Raw genomic sequence first — 15,190 nt, 5'->3', positions numbered from 1 at the left:
ATAAATATTATAAGATTAATTAAACTCCAAACTTAACTAAAGATTGGCTGATGTCATAACAGTGTACATACTACGGTTGATCTCAGACTCAAATAAAAAAAATAAACACACACACGATTGAATTACCTGTAAAGAATTAAGTTTCCGAAGTCAAAACTCAGCTAATGAATATTGGCGCAAATTGGGTTGCCTACTTTTAGGGTTTCATTTTAGTTGTGAATTACTTTGATATAAAATGTAGAAGGTCCACTACTTTTTTCTTTCTTTTTTAAACCTTAAATAAGATTATGCTAAATTTGGATAATAGGTACACAAAATACTAACAAAATAACTTGGTTGGTTGATTGGAGATTAGTATCCTTTTCAGCGTCGAGTCTATGTGAGACGTGAACATAAGATAGAATCAGATCCATTGTAATCCGTTCAAACTTTCAAGTCTCCCTACTGAGGATCAAGCTCGGAACCTTGTGCACCAAAGATTCTTTAGACCAGCGAGGAGGGCTCTATCAAAGGAACGAAATGTTCTTTAAAACCCACTCATATTGTACAGAAATTTGAGTATCCAAATATTAGGGTGCATAAAATTTCACTCTTTATTTCTAGTCTATAAAATCTCCGAACTGTTATTAGTTTATTTAATTACATGTGAACATATAGCTTATTTTCTACTTTTTAATATTATTTATTGTTACTCAGTAACATAAAAAAGTGTTGAAGAGCAGAGCTGAGTGAAATCCCTTAACAGATTCAGTTAAAGCAATACTGATTACTTTATTTATTTATTTATTTATGTTGTTGTTGTTGAGTTTCAGGTCCCTTTCAGCAGCGAGGCTATATGAGACGTGGATCTACTGATTAACGTGGAATTCGAATCACATGAACTTCCGTCGGGAATCGAACCCGGGCCTCCCACGCCACAGGCGCGTACACGGATATTTATTTATTGATTTTGTTTATTACCATTTATAAGTAAGAGATCCTTCGTGGCTATGTGAATAGAATAAGCGCCTTTGGAGCGGGAGACCCGGGTTCGATTCCTGGCGGGAGCTCATGTGGTTCGGATTCTACGTTAAACAGGTATACGTCTTATATAGCCTCGCAGCTGAAAGAGACGCTAAACTAAAGTAAAATCCAAATTCAATTATAAGTAAATATTTTGAATGTTTGTTTTGCCTTCTAATGAATGGTTGTTACTACTATTAATGATTATTATTTAAAATTCTATAAAAGAATTTACGATGGCTGCATATTGAAATGATAAATAAGTTTTCTTAAACCGATCTGTGCGCTCCAAGACTTCCAAATACGTATTTACTTTAAACTGTTCCTCTTCAATTACTGTAAACAATACGGCATAGTATTGCAATTCAAGAAATATTTAATATTTAAAGTAAATATTGGGAAAGAACTATTCAGCACAAATCTTTTGTTCTCTTAATATGATTATAATAATGCTCCAGAGTAGACGGAGGAAAAGATTAATCAGAAAACTTTTGTTTTCAGTACGACACTGAATTTCTAGTCTATTCCCAAGTAGAGTATGTATTTTCGGTTTTGATCCATAAGACGAGTGAAAAGAAGTTGCGATTTGAGAATCAGCTGAGTTGAGTTATGAACGAAAATGAGAAAATAACGACAAGAATTTATATACTGGCCATAGATCCATAGATCGTCCAACAGCAAAATTAATTAGCATGTATCACCACCCTTAATGTTCACGGTAATCTTTCTAATCTATTGATTTATTTATTTACGTAATTTAACCTTATAACTACGATGCCATTTAGATTAACACTTTATATTAATGACTTTAGTTGATTTTGATTTAGCGTCCCTTTCAACAGCGAGGCTATATGAGACGGGACCTACTGATTAACGTAGAATCCGAACCACATGAGCTCCCTCCCGGAATCGAACCCTGAACCCCCACTCCAAAGTGCGTACGCTAACTGCTTAGCCACGAAGAAGCTCATTTTATATATATTAATATATGTATCGTAAATTTTGCACTCACATTTTCACTCCTGTTCTCTGTCGGACCAGCGATGGTCAGCGCAGATTATTTTCTCAACCACTCAATATTTTTTAGACGAGTGGCTGTTCGTTCTTCAGATAAATGTTGTACATTTGTTTTTACCTTGATTAAAGAACAATACACTATAAATTCTTGTAGTCCATATGATGATCTGGCCACGAAAACAAACTAATGAAAGAAGTTCGAAGTAAACTTTTATTTGTGAGTTACAAGTGTTGCAGTATGTAGGATAATAAACTTAGAGAGATCTCATAGCACAAAAACTATTCGCTTTACAGAAAGTAGCGTGGTAGCAATCACTGTGTCCAATTCAAAACGCTGAACATCGTTGCATAAGAAATGTTTTCATATTGATATATCTATCTATGGTGGGGAAGTTATTCTGAATTTCTACTTTCTATGGGGGAACCTTCATTCACGGTATCTCTATCATCATAAATTGGATTCTAATGTTTGAGTCACCTATGTTTTTCTCTAGAAACTTCTACAGTGTTCCTGATCCAATAATGATTCTCCTATGATTCTTAAAGTTACTACGACACACATTGTGAAACTAGTGATTCAGTATCAGAATCCATAACCGATTTTAACTTTCCTTCACTTCCTAAGCAAAATCACCCTTTCAACATTGTACAGAAATTGGGAGGCACCCTGGATATATTTATATATATTAATATTGCAAAACAACCTCATCCTATAATATTTCATTCAGTTAATCTTCTGTGGATTTCTGTTATGATAGTAATCAGAGATGCAAAATACTGTAGTTTTATATTCAGTGGGTAATCAATTATAAATAACGTCTTACAATACTGATATAAATTCATAGTTGAATTTAGGCTTTTGCACCATCAATAAATATGTCATTCATATATCAAAAGCAAATGATATCTTTTGACTCGTTTGTTAGGAAGAAAATGTTAGGTAAGGAAATCACAAGGCGAGGGTTGAGATTGATCTTTCCTATGGAAAGTTATAGACATTTCGATAGTGAAACTACACACCCCTTTCGCCTTCTACCTGCAGAAGATCCTTGAGAATATATTTTGGAGGGAATCGTTTGATACCTGATTGTTGGATACAGTCCCTATTAAATATAAAATGGCTGTAAGAAGGGGAGTAAGAGAGGCTGTCTTCTGGGAAGAACGAATTTAGGGTTGATATTACACCCTTTGCCTTTAAATTGCAGTAGGTTGGTTTATTACCCGATGATTACTTAGATAGACGACACACCCTCAAAGGAAAAAAAAAAGCAAGTGTGAAAGTTTCAAAGTATAAGAATGTCACAGAAGCCATAAATTTTTCGATAATGTTTAATCCTTTTTAGGAAAAAAATCTGAAAACATATAATAAAAAGGATTCTGACTACCTGCTTTTTCCCTCTTTCTAATTGATACAGTCCAGTATTTTCTTCAGCATATATATAAAATGCTTTTGCCGGCAGCTGTTATTACCACAAGCAATTTCTACAAGTGCATGATGGGCACAATTGTCCATAATATCCTAGAAGCTTCGAATTATGTGAAAAGCTTATCATCATAGAGCTGATAGTATTTACATCATTTACATCATAGAGCTGTTGATTGCTGAGGCAGGTGGCGTAGTCCTATAACATAGCTGTTTTGGAGGCGAGATAGTGTGGTAGGAAACGGTACATTGTGTGAGGATTGATTCTGTTTAATGATCTGTGCATCCGCCTATTGCATCGGTTTCAATTTCCGTTCGCAGCCTACGTTAATACTAGATACTGTCCTTTATAACCTTGATGTGGCGTAAAGACGCCAGCAGAAAAAAAGAAAAGAAAGGTAATGGATGAATCTTTCCTAATGATACATAAACTTCTAGGGATATATTAATAAATGTACTTACTTTGCTTGTATTAATTATTATTTTAATGATGCATCTGATTCACATCGCTCTCATGGAGAATACATAGGGGAGGGATATAGGATTTTAGTCAGGAAGCTGTTGAAGAAAATAAAACGTTTCAGTAGACCAAGGAGAAGATGGAAGGGTAACATAAAGCAGGATCTCAGGAAAGGTCGGTGATAGTCATGATTTGGTTCCGTACTTTTGTTTCTACGGCGATGGACTTTCAGGAGTTGATTATACTACAGTGTAGTTTCCTTCTTTCTTAGAATTTGTCATCATTCATATAACAAGTATTGACATTTCAAAACTTAAATATTTTGTTATCGTTGAACGTACAGACAATATCTGTAAAATGAGAATAATATTGAACATGTAATGAAATGAAATTTCTAGTTTACATCCAATTGTTATATCCTTCAGGGTAAAGAAGGCAGATGATTAATGAAAGTAAATAATAATGAAAAATCTGTTGGAATGAGAATGTGGAAAGAAACGAGAGAACCCCAAGAAAACCCACGAACACTATTTTGTCCAACGCAAGCTCACTTGGCCTGGGATCGAATCAGGAAGGCTTAGCACTAGGAATGAGATGAACTGTCTAAAGACTGATCCGCCGTGGACCCCAGTAAGATATTTGAATGGAAGTACCTTCACAGATAACTTTTGAATAGATAGCAATTAAAAATAGATGCAATCGAATTTTATGTGATTGACTTATTTTGTAAATGGATAAATGAAACCATTGTGTTCTATAAAGCTCAGTAACTGTATCATATTTTCATATTTCCATTAAAACGTATGCTTTACGTGTATTAACTGTACTCAGTACTCTTTACAACCACTCAAGAATTTGTCATCCTTGACTTTTTTTTTTATTTATTAAAACCTACTTTTAATTTCTCTAAACAATGGATTAGAAAAGTGATTGTCATAATAATGCACTGCAGGCCAGGACAAATTAAGGGTCTTCACTACAGCGAAATTAAACTACCGGTACCGCTAATTTTAGAGTTTTCTGGAATATCTTCAAAACAAATAAAAATATTTGAAAAGCAGAAACATAGTGAACTAGACAATATGATTTTGCATGTGATACTGTTATCACAATTCACCTATCTGCTTTCGATTTGCCACTGTAGATAGATTTAGCATTTTTTGCGGGTTCTGTAAATGACGGCATACCAAAAGCAGATAGGTGAATTGTGGTAAAAGTATCACATGCAAAATCGTATTGTCTAATTCAGTACGTTTCTGCTTTTCGAATACTTTTATTTGTTTTGAAGATATTACAGAAAAACTGTAAAATTAGCGGTAGTTTAATTTCACTGTAGTAAAGACCATTAAGAACTATTCTTGAGAGCTATTTTCCTTATTCCTCTGACAAGTAAACCTTACGTTTCGGTGAATCGAGTTGCTGACTGAGACACATATGAGAAAGTAGTACTAAATGTGGTCAGTATTTCAGTGAAGTTGTAGGTGCGAAGCTCCAGGGGTTTAGGAGATACAGCCAGCAGTACATCACGTGGAAGTACAGAATAGTCTTCATACCGTTGGAGGTAAAAGCTCTGTAAGACCTCTTGTAACGACAAAAGATGAATAACAAATATATGGGTTCACATTAGGACTAGGGGAAAGTCATATAATAAGGGTATACCTGATGGCGACCATCTTGAAATCCGCCATTTTGAATTAAGGTTAAGTTTTTAAAATAGGAATAGGGTCATGTGAGATGTGATACATGATTTAAGGCACAAATTTAATCAGAAGAACAATGGTGACGTTAATTTTGATTTACGCGCAATTGGTAAAAAGTTACAGTGAAATTAAATATTGTTGCAGCACATGTATTAGTCCTTTACCCCACCTTGTAAATTTTGTGTTAATGATGATAATTAAATAAAAAGCAGGTGGATAAATATTAGGTCTATGGTAAGAGTTGCCTTGATGGCGGCCATGTTCAAATCCGCCATTTTGAATCAGACAAAACTTTTAAACATAACGCATAACATTGACACCTTATTAATAGCAAATTTTTATCATAAATCCAACGGTATAACCAGTTTTGCTTTATCTTTAACCAGCATTTGTTATCGCATAAACAAGTTGCTAATTTAAGGAAAAATGACCAAAGTGGAATTGAGTCATAATTGAACTTGGGTCTTTCTTCCAGTACAGCATCAAACAACTAACAAAGTAACGCCACCATTGTATTTCTGATTAACTTCTAGCCCGAAGTCATCTATTGCATTACTCTATTCCCATTTAATTTTGGCTGAACATGGCCGCCATCAAGGTAACTCTTACCATAGACCTAATATTTATCCGCCTGCTTTTTATTTAATTATTATTATTAACACAAAATTTACAAGTTGGGGTAAAGGACTAATACATATGCTGCAACAATATTTAATTTCCCTGTAACTTTTTACCAATTGCGCGTAAATCAAAATTAACGTCACCATTGTTCTTCTGATTAAATTTGCGCCTTAAATCATGTATCACATGACCCTATTCCTATTTTAAAAACTTAACCTTAATTCAAAATGGCGGATTTCAAGATGGCCCCGTCAGGTATACCCTTACTATATGACTTCCCCCTAGTCCTAATATGTACCCATATATTTGTTATTCACCTTTTGTCGTTACAAGAGGTCTTACAGGGATTTTACCTCCAACTGTATGAAGACTATTCTGTACTTCCATGTGGTGTTCTGGTAGCTCTATCTCCTAAACCCCTGGAGCTTCGCACCTACAACTTCACTGAAATACTGACCACATTTAGTACTACTTTCTCATATGTGTCTCAGTCAGCAACTCGATTCACCCAAACGTAAGGTTTACTTGTGAGATAACAGCTTGTTCGAAGTCATACAATTTCTCTAAATTTTTGTTCCTATTCTGTGTATTCTGCTTCTTGCTCCGTGTATCTAGACGGGTCAGAGCGTGAGCTAAGAACATTCGAAAATAACACTATGAAATTTGAATTTTATGAAAATCGGCCCGGTACCAATGACCTTATCTTGCAGAATGCACCTATTAATCAAAAGGTTAAAAGACTATATTTTCATTTTAAAAGTCAAGCCTCGATTAATGTATATTGTAATGATCAGCACAACCTTCCGTGATGCACAAAGTTAAATAATAATAATAATAATAATAATAATAATAATAATAATAATAATAATAATAATAATAATAATAATAATAATAATAATAATAAATTATACTTTTTTTATTTTGTTCGCGGGCTGGATGAAACATATGAACCGGAGGGATTAGAATAAAAGAAATCGCCTTAAGATCAGATAATAAGTATAAAGTAGTCCTTCCGCGAATTGTCTTATAGCCATCTTTCCTATTCTTACTCGGATGATTGTTGGAGTTTAACATCCCTTCAGTGTCCCGAGGCTATATGAGACATGTATTTACAACTTAATATGAAATCCGAACCACATTAGCTCCCACCGGGAATCGAATCCGAGTCTTCTGTAACGAATGCGAGTTCGTGAACTATAGCCTATGGCTACTAGGGAGCTCTCACTAAACTGTCGAATACGCATAATTATACGTAATAAATATAATGTTCAAAATTTTGATTTATCATAAGCTGTCATCTCTAGGCCCTTGTCTAGTGCTCTATAATGTAAATATGTCTCTGTATATTGTATAGAGCAATAGGCAATGAGAAATAAAGGTAAACAATTAAACGTAATGAAGCAGTGGAGTCGTTGAGAACAGAACACAAAGAATCTTTACCAGTGCTTCGTAGCGAATCGGATAAATGTGCTTTCTGTCTGTATAGTCTCGGATTCGAATCCTGTTAAGAGTACTGAAATGAAAACAAAATGAAATATCCGGTTTTACATTCCACGATTATGTCCGTTAAGCTAAAGGAAACGGACGATTAATGGAAGGAAATTTTTATGAATAATTAGTGGAATGAGAATATGGGAGGAAACGAGAGAACCCGAGAAAACTCGTATACATGGTGTTTGTCCAGCAGCACGATCTGAGATCGAATCATAGACCTCACGGTCCAGAAGTATTCCCTCTACCACTGAGCCACAGTGGTCTCAGGCTTCTGTTGAAAAGGCACCTAAAATTCTAGTCAGTCAATCAAAAATTAAATCTACCAAGCTTGCACAGGACATTATGAAATCAAGCTTCCGAAGCACTATGCTCTTGCACTTTAAAACAATAATAATGTTTTCTGTTAGTTTTATCGAAAAATAGTCATTAAAACTGTTGAATTATATGATTTTGAGATAACAATAAGAATAAATCATAGTAACCTAAAACGGTTGTCATTGTTTTTTTTTTTTTTTTTTTTTTAATAACATTTTCATGGAAAGACAAAATGATGATTTGTATCCGTTAAAATTACAACGCATTGTCACAGTTTGACATCCAACAATGACAGAGATAACGTGCAGATTTAACAGTACATTGCCCTGTTGGTTTGTTAGCCTTGCTTGCGGCCCACTTCATAATAAAGATTTTAAATATCAAATAAAATTTACTATAGTAGTTTGTTCTCTATTACTTGTCAATAAAACAAAAAGAAAAATTCTTCTAAATGTGAATGATCCACAAGATAAGATGTCATCCTCCAAACCCTATACTGCTCTTGCCTCTTCCCCAACAGTAGCGTTCACCGCTGGCTGCCGATCTTCCCCTTATTAATATATTATCATGTATAATTTGCAAAAAGTCCTACCAATTTTGAAATTATTTTAGATCTACTGTATGTCTGAAGTAAAAACTAAAATTCGCTATATATATATATATATATATATAATAGGATGAGTCAGAAGTCTTGCAATATTCTGGTACGCAACATATTAGAGTACAATAAAATTATGTTACAATTCAAAGTGTAGCCCCTCGTGTTGGATTGTCCGAAGCTACCTTTCTGCGTGTATCCTCTATTCCACGTCTTGTTCTTAGAGGAAAAGAAATCAGTCACCGCTCTTTCCACCTTCTGCTTGTTGGTGAAGCATCGTAATTTCAGAAAGTGCGGCATGAAGCGACACAGGTAGTAAGTAATCCGAAGGAGCAAGGTCCGGATTAAATGCTGGGTGTGGCATCAGTTTGATGCCGTCAAGTTTCTGCATCTTTAGTTACAGTTTTCGATCAATGTGGTTTTGCGTTATCCTCTTGCAGCAAAGCAGACTTTCGGTTCACCAATGCGGGATATTTTTTGACGAAGTGCAGCATACATCCGCTCCAATTGTTCGGAAAGATAATGATTGGCATTGTTGGTACCACCGTTAGGAACAAACTGGAAGTGAATTACTCCTTCGTAATTCCACCACACACAGAGTATGGATTTATTCTCGAAATGGCCTGTTTGACGAAAGGTTCGGGAGTTTGTCCCTTGCTCAACTACTGTTTTCGCACATTGTTTTCGGGAAACACACCCGTTTTCGTCACACGTAACAATTCGTTCTAGAAAACACATATCACGCAGATTTTGCGGCAATTGTCAGCATACATATAGTCTCCTCTGGATCTGAGCTGGGCTCAACTCATGTGACACAATGCGGCATCTCCTAATAATTTTCCCCGGGTTCCTGAAGGTGACACACTACAGTGGACTGAATGTACCGAGTTGGTTTGACAATCGTCATGTGCTGGAAAAATGGATATTTAAACAATGGTGTGTTGTATGACCTCAGAATTTGTTATTCTGGGGCGGCTAGACCTGGGCTGACCTTCGACATTTTAACAACCTGCACAAAATTTCTGGAACCAACTAAAGATATACCACATTGACTTGACACCTAGTCTTCCGTTCCAGTGCTGCTGTCGACTGAAGGAATTCCACTCCCTTTCGTCATCTGCTCTCTCGCTTAGCAACAGCTGAACCCCCATTGGCTAAACGCGTGGGTGTGAGCTTTAGTTCGCATTTTTGCCACGGCTCAAGACATTTTGGCAGCACTATAGTTACTGTGCTATGATTCACTGCACTGACATATGTTTTAGGTTGCTACCACAGCGTTATGCTCGAGTTCGAACTAATACAGTAACAGTTCAGGTATCAGAATTTGTTAAACATTCATCGTCACTAAAAAAAACTGACTGAAGGTAATAATGGAGTGGCCGCACTCCTTCATGGGCCAGTTTGACTTCGTACTTACACTACCGATCACACGTTTGCTCTTTGAGTTGTGGCAATATTGCAAGACTTCTGACTTGGCTCTTTTCGGCGTGGAGACCTAAGATCAATTTTCGGCGGAAATCATGTAGTTCTGAACCATCGTTACGCTGTAGATGCACGTTTCATATAGACTCGCTAATGAACGAATCATTAAACCTTAGTTTAACCAACCATCCGAAGAATAATGTCGGTTACATTTTTTAGAATATTTATTAACTAATGTAAAATTACTGAATGAAGGCAAGCAATATTTATCTTATAAGAATCACTTTGCTCCTAGGGTAAATAGTATTTCTCAGAGGAAAAATCTGTACTCGTTCTTTATTCACAGGTATTTTATATAGTGAACCCACGGGTTAGGAACTTAATCCATTCCTTAACGCTGTTCGTGAAGCGAAATTTTTTTTTCCGGTAAAATTAATGTAAACAAAATGGAATCCGTTCTATTCATATCTATAAAATTACGTTTTTAAGTATTCTTCAGTGATAAAAATAAATAGAGAATGATGATAAAAATTACCCTTTTTAAAGATAAATAGGCAACACTAAATTAAATAAAACATTATGGGGCCAAAATAACACTAAAATTGCAAAAGTAAAAAAAAAAAAAAAATCAAAAGTAGTTTTTTAAACACAACACTTAGACAAATAATGCGCGGACGAATATCTTCTGTGAGCCGAGGGGAAAAATTGTTCATAAAACTTATTCGTGAATAGAATGTCCACTTTATGGACGTTTGTGATCGACAGATAAGTTGGCCACTCTTGTTAGTTACAAAATTTCATTATTTTAGCATGATTCATGATTCTTGCTCTCACGTACGCTATGAAAGAATTTAGATCCAAACTGAGATTTTTTTGTTTATAAATATGTTGAACTGTCAGCGGGATTTGAACCCGCGCACCAGAAGTCTAGCTATTAGATCTATTGAAACCCTTTATTTCTTTCTGTTTCCTTTCTTTAGTCTATTTTTGAATTCCGGGAATTGTCTTTAAATGTGCAATTGTGTTCAGACTCAAGTCTGGCGAAAACTTGCTACCTGTATGAATTTTTTTTTAAGTTTTATTAATAACATCTGCATATGGTTGGCAACTATGTAAAGAGAGCATCGCCCCCGCGTATTTGATCTGCTGCGGGTTGAGACAACGGTGAGAAACATAGACCACATCACACACACATACGTATATATATGCATTGCATATACATACGTAAAGGAATACAAACACACTCCTTTTCTCGTGTAGCAGGAGATACAGATAACCCGCGTGTGTTTTTTGACTGTTTGACTGAGGGCGAAGCGTCTCTGTCCAGCATCCATGGAAATTGAGAGTAGAATGAATCCACCACTCCCAGTCCCCAGTAAATGTAGAACCCCCAAAGAAGGCAAAGACAGACACACAACAGAGAACAATGTATTCCAGATTCCGTGGCTTGATATCTACTAAAACTTGAACTCAAAGAAGAAATTTCTTTCTGATCTCATTTTCTTTCTTTGCTTACTGTCAAATCAATATTGCTGTCACATTACCATAGGAACAAAGGTATTTCTTCTTTTCTTTTCTTATTATTTCTAATTGCATAAGCATTCCAAAACCAGTTAGTAGTTGCTTTGTAGGCATTGTTATTGGGAAGTTTCTTTTACCTTTTATTCTTCTTAAACAACAACTTGGGAGAGAGATTTGTGATCTTAAAATAAGTTGATGTAAGAATGGAGAGATGACATCAAGAGATAAGGACTTTTTTTTTTCTAACAGAGAAAGTACGTCAAACATCGTTTTCTTTCTTTCTTTCTTTCTTTGTGATCCCATACACTTAAATTCTATGTATGCACCTACTATATGAAATAAATACGAATTAACACCTTTTATCAGTTATTTCGACCTTATTAGTTCTATAGCTGCTGACCTGTTATTTAAAATGTGAGCTGCTATTGCCTTTTTCTGTTTCTTCAGATTTAAACACTATAGTTGTCTTTTCTCAGCGGTGTCATTTACATGTATTGTTTCCTAGTCAACGAACTTAAAAGGTTCCTTACTGAATTCTCTGTTTGTATGTGTGCGCCTCTGTTATTTGCGATTTTTTTTTTTAATTTTATTTTGAGCCCTTCATTCCATAGAGCATCGAAAATTATCTGAAAGAAGTTACGGAATTTTTCGCGTCACTCTTACCGTTCCAGATATATTGACTAAAAAGTTTCGACTTCGGGAGATTTAAGGAGCCATATCTCGGGAACCGTTAGTCATAGAGAGATCATATTGGTGTTGATCAGTACCTAAGAGGATGGTGATTATTTTGGTACCAAATAGTAACCGGCGGACACTGGTCAACTGGCCACCGTTCCCCAGATATTGGCCCAAAAAGTTCGGATTTCGGGAGATTTAAGGAGCTATATCTCGGGAACCGTAAGTCACAGAGAGAGATAATATTTTGCGAATTTTTCAATTTTGAGACCTCCATTTTGAACATGTGTCTCGTAAAGCAACATATCGTAGAACGTTTTAGTACTCAAGGAAATTATAAATGGATAGATATATTACAAGAATTGTTGAATGAGTATAATAATAAAGTACATGGAACAATTGGTATAAAGCCTGTAGAAGTTAATACGAAAAATTAAGTTCGTTCTGGCAATCCTCTTGGATCATTCTCAACTGGTTTCCTATACTGAAACTACTGTAATTTCTTGAACCTAAAAGAGTGTTTATAGTGAAATTAGGCATTATCGAAGACACTTGTTTCTCTTTTATCAGATCGGAGAAATACAATTGTTACATAAATGTGGATAGATGTATGTGCGTTATTATATGTGGATTTATATGGAAAAATTGCGTGTGTTCCCTTTGGCTTTTAGATCTTACATGTATCATAAACTTTTGCTTTGTATGTGATTGACAGGGATGGTTTATGTGTTTGGCTGAGAATTGCATGAGTGCTATTTCAACAGTTTATACAATTTTATGATGGTTGTATATGTGTGTGTTGTTATATTAAAAGACAGTCATGAAACCAACACATTGTAACAATATTTAAATATATAGTGATTTGATACACACGGCAATGGAGCGATCGAAGACTTAGGACCGTAATATTAACTAACTATTTATTAGTCATGTCAGGCGAATACTGGCCGATTTTTGCCCTTTTCGCTTTTCCTTTTCTTAAAAATGGACATTGTTCGTAAGGAAACCCGTTCAGCTTAAAATGAGAGCGACCTTTCTAATGTACACTGAACAGATTTTAAAATCTAGAATATTATTAGCATTTAACAAACAAACAAAGTCTAAAGATGCGACATATGCTAATTGATAGATCTTTATTGAGGTAAACAAAATAACAAGTGTGTTCCTCATGCCTTGTTCCAGAACAGTGGTCGCCAAACTTGTGAAGCTTTTGAGGAGCTACTAACCAAAAGAACTACTAACTTTTCAATACGAGTAGCTCGCGATCGACAGTTGATGCTATACGATAACTACGTTAACCTATTAAGATGTAACTGATTCTGAAGTATAGCCTCTACGAAAATTATGAGTAGCACTTACTTTTTTTATTATTATTTAACTATAATATTCTCAAAACATGGAACGAATATGAGCGGCTCGGCGGAACACAATGGTATGTAACATTTTTCAAACTTTCGAGTAAATTGGAAAATTGCAACATTCCCATGCAATACAATGCAATGGCACATACCAAACAAGCGTCTCCTGCCACCTACAGGCACATTTCCGAAATTAAATTAGCTACATAGTCTTCTGTGATTCGATCCCAACCCATTCCACCTTATAACTCAATGTAACCGGAAATGGCGCTTACCATTATGTTCTCCCGAGCCATTCATATCAATCGATAGACGACATGGAGTTGAACAAAATGGACATGCCAGAGAGTGAGTTTTCGTTGGTGGTTTTGGAGGAAATCGATTCTATATCCACATTTCCTGTGAGTGAATATCTGTATGCAAAAGGATAGTAAAGGAAGCATTTCAGCTTACATTCAAAAGATTAACTTAGTGTATGCCAGGACGTATAATGGATTGATTTGAGTTTAGCATCCCTTTCAGCAGCGATTCTGTATGAGACAATGACCCTACAGCTTAAGTGTGATTCGAACCACAAAAGCTAATCCGAAAACAAAGGAAAGAGTTATTAAAATTTCTGGCACCGGAATCAAGTCAAAATCTGTCGATTATAAAGTGATTGAATAATTCCATAAAATTAGTTGTTCCAAAACCTTACATTTTTTTTCTTTTAAACGAAGTTCGGTGTGGAACTAGAAAAATGATAGCATCTCGATTCTTAATTTTTGACTCATCATTGCGCAACATTGATACTAACAAAATCTTCCCCTTTAAGGAAATAAGTTTTTTTTTTTTTTTGAATAAATGGAGTTATTAGATTCGATGTTAATAATTAAAAAGGAAATGAAATGAAATCTTTCAGTCTTACGTCCCACGGTTATGGCTACTAGGCTAAAGGAGACGGTGATGATGAGAAATTAATTAAATAGTGGACTGAAGGAACTGGACGGAAACGGGAGAATCCCGAGAAAACCCTCGCACACGGTGTTCACTTCGCGCGAGCTGGGATCGAACCAGGGATCCCATGCACCAGAGGTGAACGCTCTACCACTAAGCCACCGCGGCCCTATGTTTATAATTAAATCAAACGTTTATTATGTTCATGATTTTATAAGAGCAAAGAGTTCATAACAATTCTTTTCAATATGTCAAATTAGGTATTTTAGTTGTATCCATATTTTTGTGTAGTTACATATGATGGTTTGTAGTTTCTGTTGATGGTTTGCGAATAAATTTTGTCATATTTGGGTCCCCACAACTTCTGATTGAAAGGAAGGAAAATCATTTTTATTTATTTCTATATTTACTAGTTGAAATGCCCATTCTTTGTACGGGAAGAGTAAGGTTTACGGAAAATATTTAAACTTTTTTTCCTTAGGATAGACAATTCAATGAAAATATAATTGTAAAAAAAAAAAAAAGCCATAAGACACTATATTTGAAATTTTTTTAACTACCTTACCTCCTTAGGATAATCCCTCCCTCTAATCAATATGACAAAACTCTGGGATACGTGTCCGTTTATTTGTAGTGAGAAGTTTATAT

General features: G+C 35.3%; 1 protein-coding gene across 9 annotated transcripts in view; it reads left to right on the top strand.

Moving 5' to 3' along the window:
- The window catches only part of Prosap (SH3 and multiple ankyrin repeat domains prosap), a 474,641-nt gene that overhangs the window by 346,722 nt on the left and 112,729 nt on the right, over positions 1-15,190 (top strand). The window lies entirely within an intron of this gene.

This window comes from Thermobia domestica, chromosome 3 (assembly GCF_964235325.1).
Source record: "Thermobia domestica chromosome 3, izTheDome1.hap1.1, whole genome shotgun sequence".
Classification (NCBI taxonomy): Eukaryota; Metazoa; Arthropoda; class Insecta; order Zygentoma; family Lepismatidae; genus Thermobia; species Thermobia domestica.
Note: the sequence above shows the minus strand (reverse complement) of the source record. Positions and strands in the feature narration are given on the sequence as shown.